This window comes from Mobula birostris, chromosome 6 (assembly GCF_030028105.1).
Source record: "Mobula birostris isolate sMobBir1 chromosome 6, sMobBir1.hap1, whole genome shotgun sequence".
Taxonomy (NCBI): Eukaryota; Metazoa; Chordata; class Chondrichthyes; order Myliobatiformes; family Myliobatidae; genus Mobula; species Mobula birostris.
In genome coordinates, this window is record NC_092375.1 from 157,287,023 (window position 1) to 157,299,383 (window position 12,361).

The 12,361-nt window shown below is 41.6% G+C and overlaps 1 long non-coding RNA gene across 2 annotated transcripts in view; it reads right to left on the reverse strand.

Annotated features, from left to right (window-relative positions):
- Window positions 1-3,308: 3,308 nt before the first annotated feature.
- LOC140199505 (uncharacterized) overlaps window positions 3,309-12,361 on the reverse strand; it is a 107,694-nt gene continuing 98,641 nt past the window's right edge. For both annotated transcript variants that reach the window (XR_011886431.1, XR_011886432.1), the window contains exon 4: window positions 3,309-10,383. This is a non-coding gene — a long non-coding RNA (uncharacterized lncRNA). The remainder of the gene's footprint in view (window positions 10,384-12,361) is intronic.

The window sequence follows — 12,361 nt, forward strand, 5'->3', positions numbered from 1 at the left end:
ATAGTTACAAAAAAGTGCAATGTACTTTAGCTCAGATTTTTGGCTGGAACGCTCTGCTATAACTGGGAAGGAGGCAGTAGCTCTAAGCTCTTTCGCTTCCTGGTGATGCCATGCTGATGCAAGGGGAATCAGCAACACCTCGTATAACGCTGAACAGCAATTCTGTGCCAAAAATAGATAAATTCAACTCCTTTTCTTGTAAAGAGCAAAGGTTTGGAAATGTGAGTGGACGAGTTGGGGGATAGCCAATGGAAGAGTGGGAATGGAAGTGAAGCTGAGAAAGGAGAAATGAGTCTGTAATTGAAACAGGAAGTACAATAATTTTTTTTATTAAATATGACCAAAGGCTTTAGTATCTGGTTATGAATGTTTGAAATAAAGCCTGTTTCTCATTGTTGGCTCTGGGAAGTGGTTTGAATTGTAAATCTGGCTTTCCTTGTACAAGTGTGGCACTTGCATGTATTCAATGTTGGAACTCGTTGGAATTTAGAAGATTGAGGGGGGATCTTATTGAAATGTATAAAATCCTAAAGGGATTGGACAGGCTAGATGCAGGAAGATTGTTCCCGACATTGGGGAAGTCCAGAACGAGGGGTCACAGTTTGAGGATAAAGGGGAAGCCTTTTAGGACCGAGATTAGGAAAAACTTCTTCACACAGAGAGTGGTGAATCTGTGGAATTCTCTGCCACAGGAAACAGTTGAGGCCAGTTCATTGGCTATAGCTAAGAGGAAGTTAGATATGGCCCTTGTGGCTAAAGGGATCAGGGGGTATGGAGAGAAGGCAGGTACAGGGTTCTGAGTTGGATGATCAGCCATGATCATACTGAATGGCGGTGCAGGCTCAAAGGGCCGAATGGCCTACTCCTGCACCTATTTTCTATGTTTCTATGTTTCCTGTGTGTAGATTTCATGAAAATGAGTAAATGAAAGTGCAACATTTTTCCACACTGCAATAAGTCAACAAGGTATAGGCTGATATTATTGTGTTTGCAGCAAGTCCAGTTGAGCTCCCAGCAACTTTTCACCCTAACTCACGATTGGTGATCTAATAGAAAATTGTTTTTCAATATTGCCCTTGCTTTGAGATGAGTTTCTTTCCCATTCAGGCTTCCAGTCACTTATAGATGCACACCATCAGCCATTAAAATTGCCAGGTGGTTTTCATGAAGTACATTTACAAGAAATAAAAATTTAAAACAAATTCCGCAGATGCTGGAAATCTGAAATCAAAACAGAAAAAAGCTGGAAAAACTCAGCAGCTCAGGCAGCATCTGTGAAAGAGAAACAAAGTTAATGTTTTAGGTTGAAGACCCTTCGTTATAACTGCAAAAGAGAAAACAAGCCAATTTTAAGTTGCAATAAGGGGTAGGCAAAATATATGATAGGTTGAGACAGTGGGGTGGGTGGGTGGGTAAGTTTTAGAGGTGCTTTTACAGTAGAAGCAACCAGTTCTGTTACAGACAATTTTGTCAGTTGAACTGACCATTTCTGTTGTTGACCATCCATCTGTTATATTGAATCAATTTTTTATTTCTCCTTTAGTACAGCCTTACATGCTGGCTACATTCTAGCAACTTGTATTTTTTATCCTTCATCTATATTCTCATTCCCCTCCCCCCTACAACTTAGAGAAGGGGGTTTTAACCTTTTTTATGCCACGGACCCCTTTGACAGTCCAGTGAAGCCTATGGACCCTTACCACAATAACGTATTGAAATATATAAGATAAAATACATAGGATTACAATTGGTTGTTGTTGCGTTTGGATTCGCATGGAATTACAAAAGGTCATGCAGCTGTACGGAGAGTTAAGAATTCTCATTTGAACTGTCCAGTTTTGCAAAACTTTAACAAACAATAAAAATGACTCATCTCCTTCTATGCATTGATCATCAAGCAATTTTAGGTGACGAATAATGGTGGGCAATGTAGATGTCTGGGTCACAAATGTGGGAGCACCTGACTTACCGTTTGGTTGTTGAATGACAACTAGGTGCAGGGCTGCCTGATATTTGGCCAGCTACGTTGCGGAAGCGTCTGCAGACACACGATCAAGTTTGATCTAGCGGCGGGTCTAATAACTACCGTAATTACTGATGAGTGTGCTGTAAATGATAGTTTGAGATGTTTGTAACAGCTGGAATGTGATATGAAAATTCCTGTGATTTTTATTGGTGGCAAAGTCACAGGTACTGCTAATACTGCTGTAGTTTGTTGCCTAATTTCTAACTGAAGGAAACGCTAAATTTCATTTGGAGGTTAGTGAAAATATAGATGTAAATGTTTTTCCCATTCAAGTTCACAGACCCTCTGGAATCCATCCATAGACCCCTGAGAGGTCTGTGGATCCAGGATGAGAACCCCTGACTGAGAGCAGCCCCTGTCTTACCCATGAAAAGATATTCCCCTTATCCAATCCATCCTTTCCCACTTTCTCTGCAACATAAAACAAATTTGTTTCCTTTAGTCCCAGTTTTGGTGAAGGGTCTTCTTTCAAGGTTGCTGTCTGAACTGCTTTTTCCAAAAATTTTAGTTTTTACGGAATAAATAAATTGAACTTTCTCACAATTAGCTTAAAACAGGAATGTCTAAAACTAACAGAAGCTTAGTTGTTGAGCTTCCACTTGAGAACAGCACTGACCTGCATGACAATTGAGAAGTTACCAGCAAGGTGATTTCTGAGAATAAGCAAAGAAAAAAACAAATAAAAAATTCTGGTACCAAAGAACTAGACCCTGTTATACAGCATAATGTCATTTTGTGGGAGGGCCAGAACAAGTGCTACTCATAAACTAGCTGGTAAAAGTTTTACCAACTATGCAGAAACTGCGGAGGGTTGTGGACACAGCACAGCACACCTCAGAAACCAACTCCCCCTCTGTGGACTCCGTTGACACTTTTCACTACCTTAGTAAGGCAGCCAGCATATTCAAAGATCTCATTCATCCTGGCCATTTGCTCTTCTCCCCACTCCCTTCAGGCAGAAGATACAAAAGCTTTAAAGCACATACCAGCAGGCTCAAGGACAGCTTCTATTCCACCATTATCAGACTCTTGAATGGACCTCTTGTATAATAAGATGGACTCTTGTCCTCACAATCTATTTTGTTATGCTCTTCAACTTTATCGTTTATCTGCTCTACAGGTTTTCGGTAGCCTTTACAATTTATTCTGCATTGTTATTGTTTCATCTAATTCTAGCTCAATACATTGTGTAATGATTGGATCTGGATAAATAATAGGCAAGATAAGCTTTTATTATTATTAATAACAATAGTAATAATTACTTTATTAATCCAAAGTGGTAAATTATTTCATTTCAGCAGCAACATTTAAAAACAAACTTTGCAGTGTGCAGATTTTAATGATAAGTACAGAATAATAATACAATAATAGTATTTTACAATACTACTATACAATAATAGTGTACCAATGTGCAATAATGTGTATTAATAATGCATGAAATATTAAAGCAGAGACTATTCTACGATGATGTGTTCTCCTGTTGCACAGAGAGGAACTGTTGCATATGCTTATTGCATTTGGCACGAAAGATTTTCTGTAATGATCACTGTGACAACAGAGCTGAATGAGTCCATTCAAAAGGTGCTCTGCTGCTTATTCAGTAGGTTATGGAGAAGATGTACCAGAATGTCCATAAAGGATAACAGTTTGTTTAGTGACCTCCTCTCCATCACTAACTCAAAGGAGTCTGGATTGTAGCCAAGGATGGATGCAGCCATTTTGATGAGAGCCAAGGACAGATCCGGCCTTTTTTCATGTATCTTGGTACATGATACCTATATTGGCTCCTATAACTTATGGTCTATGGTCTTATGAGACAATAATAAACCAAAAATAATCTACAATGTAGAAAACCTACAGCACAATATAGGCCCTTCAGCCCACAAAGCTGTGCCAAACATGTCCTTACCTGAGAAATTACCGAGGGTTACCCATAGCCCTCTATTTTTCTGAGCTCCATATACCTGTCCAGGAGTTTCTTAAATGACCCGATCGTATCCGTCTCCACCACCGTCATTGGCAGCCCATTCCACGCACTCACCACTCTTCTGCGTAAAAAAACTTACCCTCATACCTTTAAAACTTCCCTCTCATGCTAGCCATTTCAGCCCTGGGATAAAGCCTCTGACTGTCCACATGATCAATGCCTCTCATCATCTTATACACCTCTTTCAGGTCACCTCTCATCCTCTGTCGCTCCAAGGAGAAAATGCTGAGTTCAGTCAACCTATTCTCATAAGGCATGCTCCCCAATCCAGGCAACATCCTTGTAAATCTCTGCACTCTTTCTATGGTTTCCACATCCTTCCTATAGTGAGGCGACCAGAACTGAGCACAGTACTCCGGGTGGTGTCTAACCAGGGTCCTATGTAGCTGCAATATTACCTCTTGGCTCCTAAACTCAATCCCATGATTGATGAAGGCCAATACACTGTATGCTTTCTTATTCACAGAGTCAACCTGTGCAGCAGCTTTGAGTGTCCTACAGACTCGGACCCCCAAGATCTCTCTGATCCTCCACACTGCCAAGAGTCTTACCATTAATACTATATTCTGTCAGCATATTTGACCTACCAAAATGAACCACTAAAATGACTACGAATTATCCTGAATAGCAGAAATATGCAAAATTAAGCTAATTAAAAAGATTAATCTTAAATGCTCTTCACTTGTTCAAGTGAAATCAATTAATTTCTATAATAGAAATTGTTTTCTATAAACTTCTGCCACTCACAGCTGTTTGGTTTCACTGAAAAGCATGTTCAACAGGCAGATTTGCCAAAGCATATCATGGGAAACTGCAGCCAGTTCAAGCTCCAAAGCTAAACACAAGAGTTCAATGACAGACTGCGGTTTGCAGTCAGCAGCAAGGAACAGGAATCTTAAGCAACATAGCTCCAAAAATAGAAACCTAGACATAGACACACAGAAAACCTACAGCACAATACAAGCGCTTTGGCCCACAAAGCTGTACTGAACATGTACTTACTTTGGAAATTGCCTAGGGTTACCCATTGTCCTCTATTTTTCTAAGCTCCATGTATCTATCCAGGAGTCTTTTAAAAGACCCTATCATATCCACCTCCACCACCATCACCGGCAGCCCATTCTCACCACCACCCTCTGCATAAAAAACTTGTCCCTGACATCTCCTCTGTACCTATTTCCAAGCACTTTAAAACTGTGTCCTCTCGTGTTAGCCATTTCAGCTCTGGGATAAAGTCTCTGCCTATCCACACGAACAATGCATCTTACCAATTTATACACCTCTATCAGATCACATCTCATCCTCCATTGCTCCAAGGAGAAAAAGCCAATTTCGCTCAACCTATTCTCATAGGGCATGCTCCTCAATCCAGGCAACATCCTTGTAAGTCTCCTCTGCGCCCTTTCTATAGTTTCCACATCCTTCCTGTAGTGAGGTGACCAGAACTGAGCACAGTATTCCTAGTAGGGTCTGAACAGGGTTCTATAAGGCTGTAACATTACCTCTTGGCTCTTAAAATCAATCCCACAGTCGATGAAGGCCAGTACACTGTATGTTTTCTTAATCACAGATTCAACCTGCACAGCAGCTTTGAGTGGACTCGGACCCCAAGATCCCTCTGATCCTCCACACTGCCAAGAGTCTTATCATTAATACTATATTCTGCCATCATATTTGGCCAACCAAAATGAACCATCTCACACTTATCTGGGTTGAACTCCATCTGCCACTTCTCAGCCCAGTTTTACATCCTATCAATGTCCCACTGTAACCTTTGACAGCCGTCCACACTATCCACAACACCTCCAACCTTTGTGTCATCAGCAAACTTACTAACCCATCCCTCCACATCTTCATCCAGATCATTTATAAAAATCTCGAAGTGTAGGGGTCCCAGAACAGATCCCTGAGGTATACTACTGGGCACCGACCTCCATGCAGAATATGACCCGTCTACAACCACTCTTTGCCTACTATGGGCAAGCCAATTCTGGATCCACAATGCAAGTTCCCCTTGGATCACGTGTCTCCTTACCTTCTCAATAAGCCTTGCATGGGGTAACTTATCAAATGCCTTGCTGAAATCTATACGCACTTCATCTACTGCTCTACCTTCATCAATGTGTTTAGTCACATCCTCAAAAAATTCATCAGGCTTGTAAGGCATGACCTGCCTTTGACAAAGCCATGCTGACTATTCCTAATCATATTATGCCTCTCCAAATGTTCATAAATCCTGTCTCTCAGGATCTTCTCCATCAACTTACCAACCACTAAAGTAAGACTCACTGGTCTATAATTTCCTGGGCTAACTCGACTCCCTTTCTTGAATAAGGGAACAACATCCACAACCTTTCAATCATCAGGAAGCTTTCCTGTCCCTGATGACGATGCAAAGATCATCACCAGAGGCTCAGCAATCTCCTCCCTCACCTCCCACAGTAGCTTGGGGTATATCTCACCCAGTCCCAGTGACTTATCCAACTTGATGCTTTCCAAAAGCTCCAGCACATCCTTTTTCTTAATGTCTATATGCTCAAGCCTTTCAGTCCACTGTAAGTTATCCCTACAATGGCTAAAATCTTTTCCGTAGTGAATACTGAAGCAAAGTATTCACTAAGGACCTCCTCTATCTCCACTGGTTCCATACACACTTTTCCACTGTCACACTTGATTGGTCCTATTCTCTCACATCTTATCCTCTTGCTCTTCACGTACGTGTAGAATGCCTTGGGATTTTTCTTAATCCTGCTTGCCAATGCCTTCTCATGGCCTCTTCTGGCTCTCCTAATTTCATTCTTAAGCTCCTTCCCTGCTAGCCTTATAATTTTCTAGATCTCTATCATTACCTAGTTTTTTGAACCTTTTTTAAGCTTTTCTTGTCTTCTTGATCAGATTTTCAACAGCCTTATTCCTGTACCCTACCATCCTTTCCCTATCTCATTGGAACGTACCTATGCAGAACTCTATGCAAATATCCCCTGAACATTTGACATATTTCTGCTGTACCTTTCCCTGAGAATATCTGTTCCCAATTTATGCTTCCAAGTTCCTGCCTGATAGCTTCATATTTCCCCTTACTCCAATTAAACGCTTTCCTAACTTGTCTGTTCCTATCCCTTTCCAATGCTATGGTAAAGGAGATAGAATTATGATCGCTATCTCCAAAATGCTCTTCCACTGAGAGACCTGTCATCTGACCAGGTTTGTTTCCCAATAGCAGATCAACTGCAGCCTCTCCTCTTGTAGGCTCATCTACATATTGTGTCAAGAAACCTTCCTGAACACACCTAACAAACTCCACCCCATCTAAACCCCCTCGCCCTAGAGACAAGCCAATCGATATTTGGGAAATTAAAATCTCCCACCATGACAACGCTGTTATTATTGCATCTTTCCAGAATCTGTCTCCCTATCTGCTCCTCGCTGTCCCTGTTATAATTGGGTGGTCTATAAAAAACACGCAGTCAAGTTATTGATCCTTTTCTGTTTCTAACTTCCACCCACAGAGACTCAGTAGACAATCCCTCTATGACTTCCTCCTTTTCTGCAGCCATGACACTATCTCTGATCAGCAGTGACATGCCCCCACCCCTTTTGCCTCCCTTCCTGTCCTTTCTGAAACATCTAAAGCCTGGTAACCAAAGTAACCAATCCTGCCTCTGAGTCATCCGAGTCTCGGTAACGGTCACAACATCATAGCTCTAAGTACTGATCCACGCTCTAAGCTCATCCAATTTGTTCATAATACTCCTTGCATTAAAATAGACACATCTCAAACCATTGGTCTGAGCACAACCCTTCTCTGTCACCTGCCTATCCTCCCTCTCACACTGCCTACAAGCTTTCTCTATTTGTGAGCCAACCGCCCCTTCTTCTGTCTCTTCAGTTCTGTTCCTGAACATCTGGAGTTTTCTCCAACTCTGTTGCAATTTTCTAGTAGGTTCCAACCTAATGATGTGTTGTTACATCCTCACTTGGTAACAGATTTTATTCTGCATGTAATTCTGAGGTAATAATATTGCAGATAAATCGAGCAAACATATTATTTCAAATTACTAACAGGAAATATAACAGAGTAACAAAGTCATTGTAAGAGGTTCAAAATTGTTGAAAAGTAATTCTCAATGATTTGGTCCTATGCAGGTGTAGAACTAACTTATATCTCTTACAGATTCCTTATTATTCACACCAACCCCTTGAGTTCCTTAATGCCACACTCAGACTGATGCTGCTTTGCTGTTAAAGACAGTCAACATCTCCCCTAACTTTAGGATTCAGCTCTTATGTCCAAAGCTGCTGAGGTCTCAAGCTGAATTCTTCTGTTGAAACCCGTTTTGAGCATTGCTATCCCGTGGTTAAAAACCAACTGCTGAAAGAACTAAGTAGGTCAGGCAGCATCCATAAAGGGAAGTGGACAGTTGACATTTTTGGGTTAAGATCTTTCATCAGCATTGAAAGAATTGAGGGGAGATAGGCAGAAATAAGAGATGAGGGGAAAAAGTGGAGCAAGAGCTGGCATGTGGTTAGTGGATCAAGGTGATTGACAAGTGGAAAACAGAAGAGTGGAAATGACAGAGGTTGGGAGGTGATACACAGGTTAATGTGCTATATATGAATGAATTTGTAAAATAGTTTATTATTGTCACATGTACTGAGGTACACTGGAAAATCTTTAACAAGAGAAAACCTGCAGATGCTGGAAATCTGAGCAACACACATAAAATGCTGAAGGAACTCAGCAGACCGGGCAGCATCTATGGAAAGAAGTACAGTCGACATTTCAGGCTGAAAATCTTTTCTTGCATACCATTCATACAAATCAATTCGTTAACAACAGTGCATTGAGGTGGCACGGGGTAAAATAATAGCAGAGTACAGAATGACGTGTTATCGTTACAGAGCAGGTAGAGGAGATGACACTGTGACATAACGAAGTACTGTAGATTATAAAATCAGGAGTTCATCTTAGCATACCAAGGAACCATTGAATGGACTCATAACTGTGGACCAGAAGTTGTCCTCCAGTCTGGTGTGTTATGTGCTGTCAGGTCTCTTTTTATCCTCTGCCTAATAATAGGGGAGAATTTCCAAGGTTTGTAGGGTTTTTGATTATAGAAACATAGAAAACCTACAGCATAATACTGGCCCTTTGGTCCACAATGCTGTGCTGAACAGGTACTTACTTTAGAAATTACTTTGGATTACCCATTGCCCTCTTTTTTTCTAAGCCCCATGTACCTATCCAGGAGTCTCTTAAAAGACCCTATTGCATCTGCCTCCACCACCGTTGCCATTATGCTGCCTGCTTTACCAAGGAATTGAGAAGTGCAGACAGGAGGCTGTCATCTGCGATGTGCTGAGCTGTGTCTGCAGTTTCTTATGGTCACAGGGTGAGCAATTGCCATACCAAGCTATAATGCATCCAGATAGGATGAGTTCAATGGTGCATTGATAAAAATTGGTGATGGTCAACAGGGACATGCCAAATTTCTTTAGCCTTGGAAGTAGAGGCACTCATGGGATTTCTTGGCCATGGCATCAACGTGGTTGAAACAGGACAATCTGTTGGAGACACTCACTTCCAAGAACTTGAAGCTTCCAACCCTCTCTATTTCAGTACTGTTGATGAAAATATGAACAGGTGCACAGCAAGCACTCGCCTCTTCCTTCAGTCAATGACCATCTCTTTTGATTTGCTGAATTTGAGGGAAAGGTTATTATGATACCATATCACTAGGCGCTCTATCTCCCTACTGTTCTCTGAATAATTGTTATTTCAGATATAGCCCATTATGGTGGTAACATCTACAGATTTGTAGATGGAGTTAGAGCAAAATTTGGCCATACAGTCATGAGTTTATAGAGAGTACAGTAGGGGTCTGAGGATGCAGTCTTACGTTGAGTGTAATCATGGTGGAATTGTTGCTGCCCATCTTTACTGGTTGCATTGTGTTGGTTAGGAAGTCAAGGATCCTAAATTATCTGCTTCAGTGATAGGCAAATTGCAGTGGGTTGAGGTTGCCTGGAATACTGGAGTTAATGCATGCCATGACCAGCCTCTTGAAGTACTCTGTGAGGGGGGATATAGATCTTTATTGCATGTTACCTTGTTTTACCTTGAAATGGGGATGGTAGTGGTCTTGTCAAAGCAGGTGGGAAGTTGAAGCAGAGAGAATTTCAAATTGTCTGCATGTACCGTTACTAGCTGATCTGCACAGGACCTGAAGACATGGCAAAGGATACCATCCAGGCAAGATGTTTTCCACAAGTTCACTGTCTGGAAGACACATCTTTCAACTGCAATGGTGTCTATAGATTCAGATGCCTTGGACACTGTTGGAGTGGGTGGTGACATTCCAATCACTTTCTGTTGAAAATAGGCATAACATGCATTACGTTAATCAGAAAGGGATGTACTGTTGTCTGCAATGCTACTAATCTTCAGTCTGTAGCCTATTATAGTATGCAAAACCCTGACTCAACTGATGGCTGGTCTGGAACTCTATTTTGAACTGCTTGGCATCCTTTACAGCTTTACAGATTGTATCTCAATTTCTTGTAAGGGTCAGGGTGACCTGATGTGAATACCACAGTCCAAGATTTCAGTAGGGAGTTAGTCTCCTAGTTCATTCCAGCTTTCTGGTTTGGGAACACCCAGGTGGTCCCTTTGATACACAACTCTAACCCTAACATAATTGCTTATAAAGTCCATGATGGTAATGACATACTCATCTTGGCAGGCTGCTGAATCTTCAAACTAGGACTAACCTACCAATTCAATCCAGTCATATAGAAGCTCGTCTATTTCCTCAGACCAGCACTGAATGACTTCCCTTTAAGCTTCTGTTTCTATGCAGGGAAAAGGAAGTCAGGCTAGAAATTGGTGAGAAAGGAAGGTAGAACATGGAATCAACTATGGGAGGTGGGATGTGCAGTTGAGAAAGAGGAACCAGTGAGTTGAGCATTTGGGTGATGGAATAGGTAGAGGAGGGATAAAGAATTTGGATGATAGGCACCAGCAGGGATGTGTGCACGTAAGGAAAGGAAAATATTGCCTGACTAACCAACTGCAATTTTTTGAGGAAATTACAGCAGGGTAGACAAAGGAGATGCAGTAGATGTGGTGTACTTGGATTTTCAGAAGGCCTTTGACAAGGTTCCGCACATGAGGCTGCTTAGCAAGATAAGAGCCCATGGAATCACAGGGAAGTTACTAGCATGGGTGGAGCATTGGCTGGTCGGCAGCAAACAGAGAGTAGGAATAAAGGGATCCTATTCTGGCTGGCTGCAGGTTATCAGTGGATTTCCACAGAGGCCAGTGTTGGGACTGCTGCTTTTTACGATGTATGTCAATGATTTGGACTATGGATTAATGGATTTCTGGCTAAATTTGCTGATGATACAAAGATAGGTGGAGGAGCGGGTAGTGTTGAGGAAACAGCAAGCCTGCAAAAAGACTTAGATAATTTAGGGGAATGGGCAAAGAAGTGGCAAATGAAATATAATGTTGGAAAGTGTATGGTCATGCACTTTGAAGAAATAAATGGGCTGAAAATTATTTACATGGGGAGAGAATTCAAAATGCAGAGATGCAAAGGGATTTGGGAGTCCTTGTGCAGGATACCCTAAAGGTTAACCTCCAGGTTGAATCGGTTTTGAAGAAGATGAATGCAATGTTGCCATTTATTTCTACAGGTATAGAATATAAGAGCAGGGATGTGATGTTGAAGCTCTATAAGGCACTTGTGAGACCACACTTGGAGTATTGTGTGCAGTTTTGGGCTCCTTATTTTAGAAACGATATACTGATAGTGGAGAGGATTCAGAGAAGATTCATGAAAATGATTCCAGGAATGAAAAGGTTACCATATGAGGAACGTCTGGCAGCTCTTGGGTTGTATTCCCTGGAGTTCAGAAGAATGAAGGGGGATCTCATAGAAACATTCTGAATGTTAAAAGACCTGAACAGATTAGATATGGCAAAGTTATTTCACATGGTAAGGGAGCCTAGGACAAAATGGCACGACCTCAGGATTGAAGGACGTCCATTTATGACAAAGATGCGGAGAAATTACTTTAGACAGAGGGTGGTAAATCTATGGAATTTGTTGTCACGAGTGCCTTTGGGTGCAAGTCATTGGGTGCATTTAAGTCAGAGATAGATAGGTTCTTGATTAGCCAGGGCATCAAAGGGTATGGGGAGAAGGCAGGGGAGTGGGGATAACTGGAAGAATTGGATCAGCCCATGACTGAATGGCGGCGCAGACTCGATGGGCCAAGTGGCCTACTTCTGCTCGTATATTTGTTGGTCTTATGGTCTTATGTAAGGGGAACTGACCAGATAG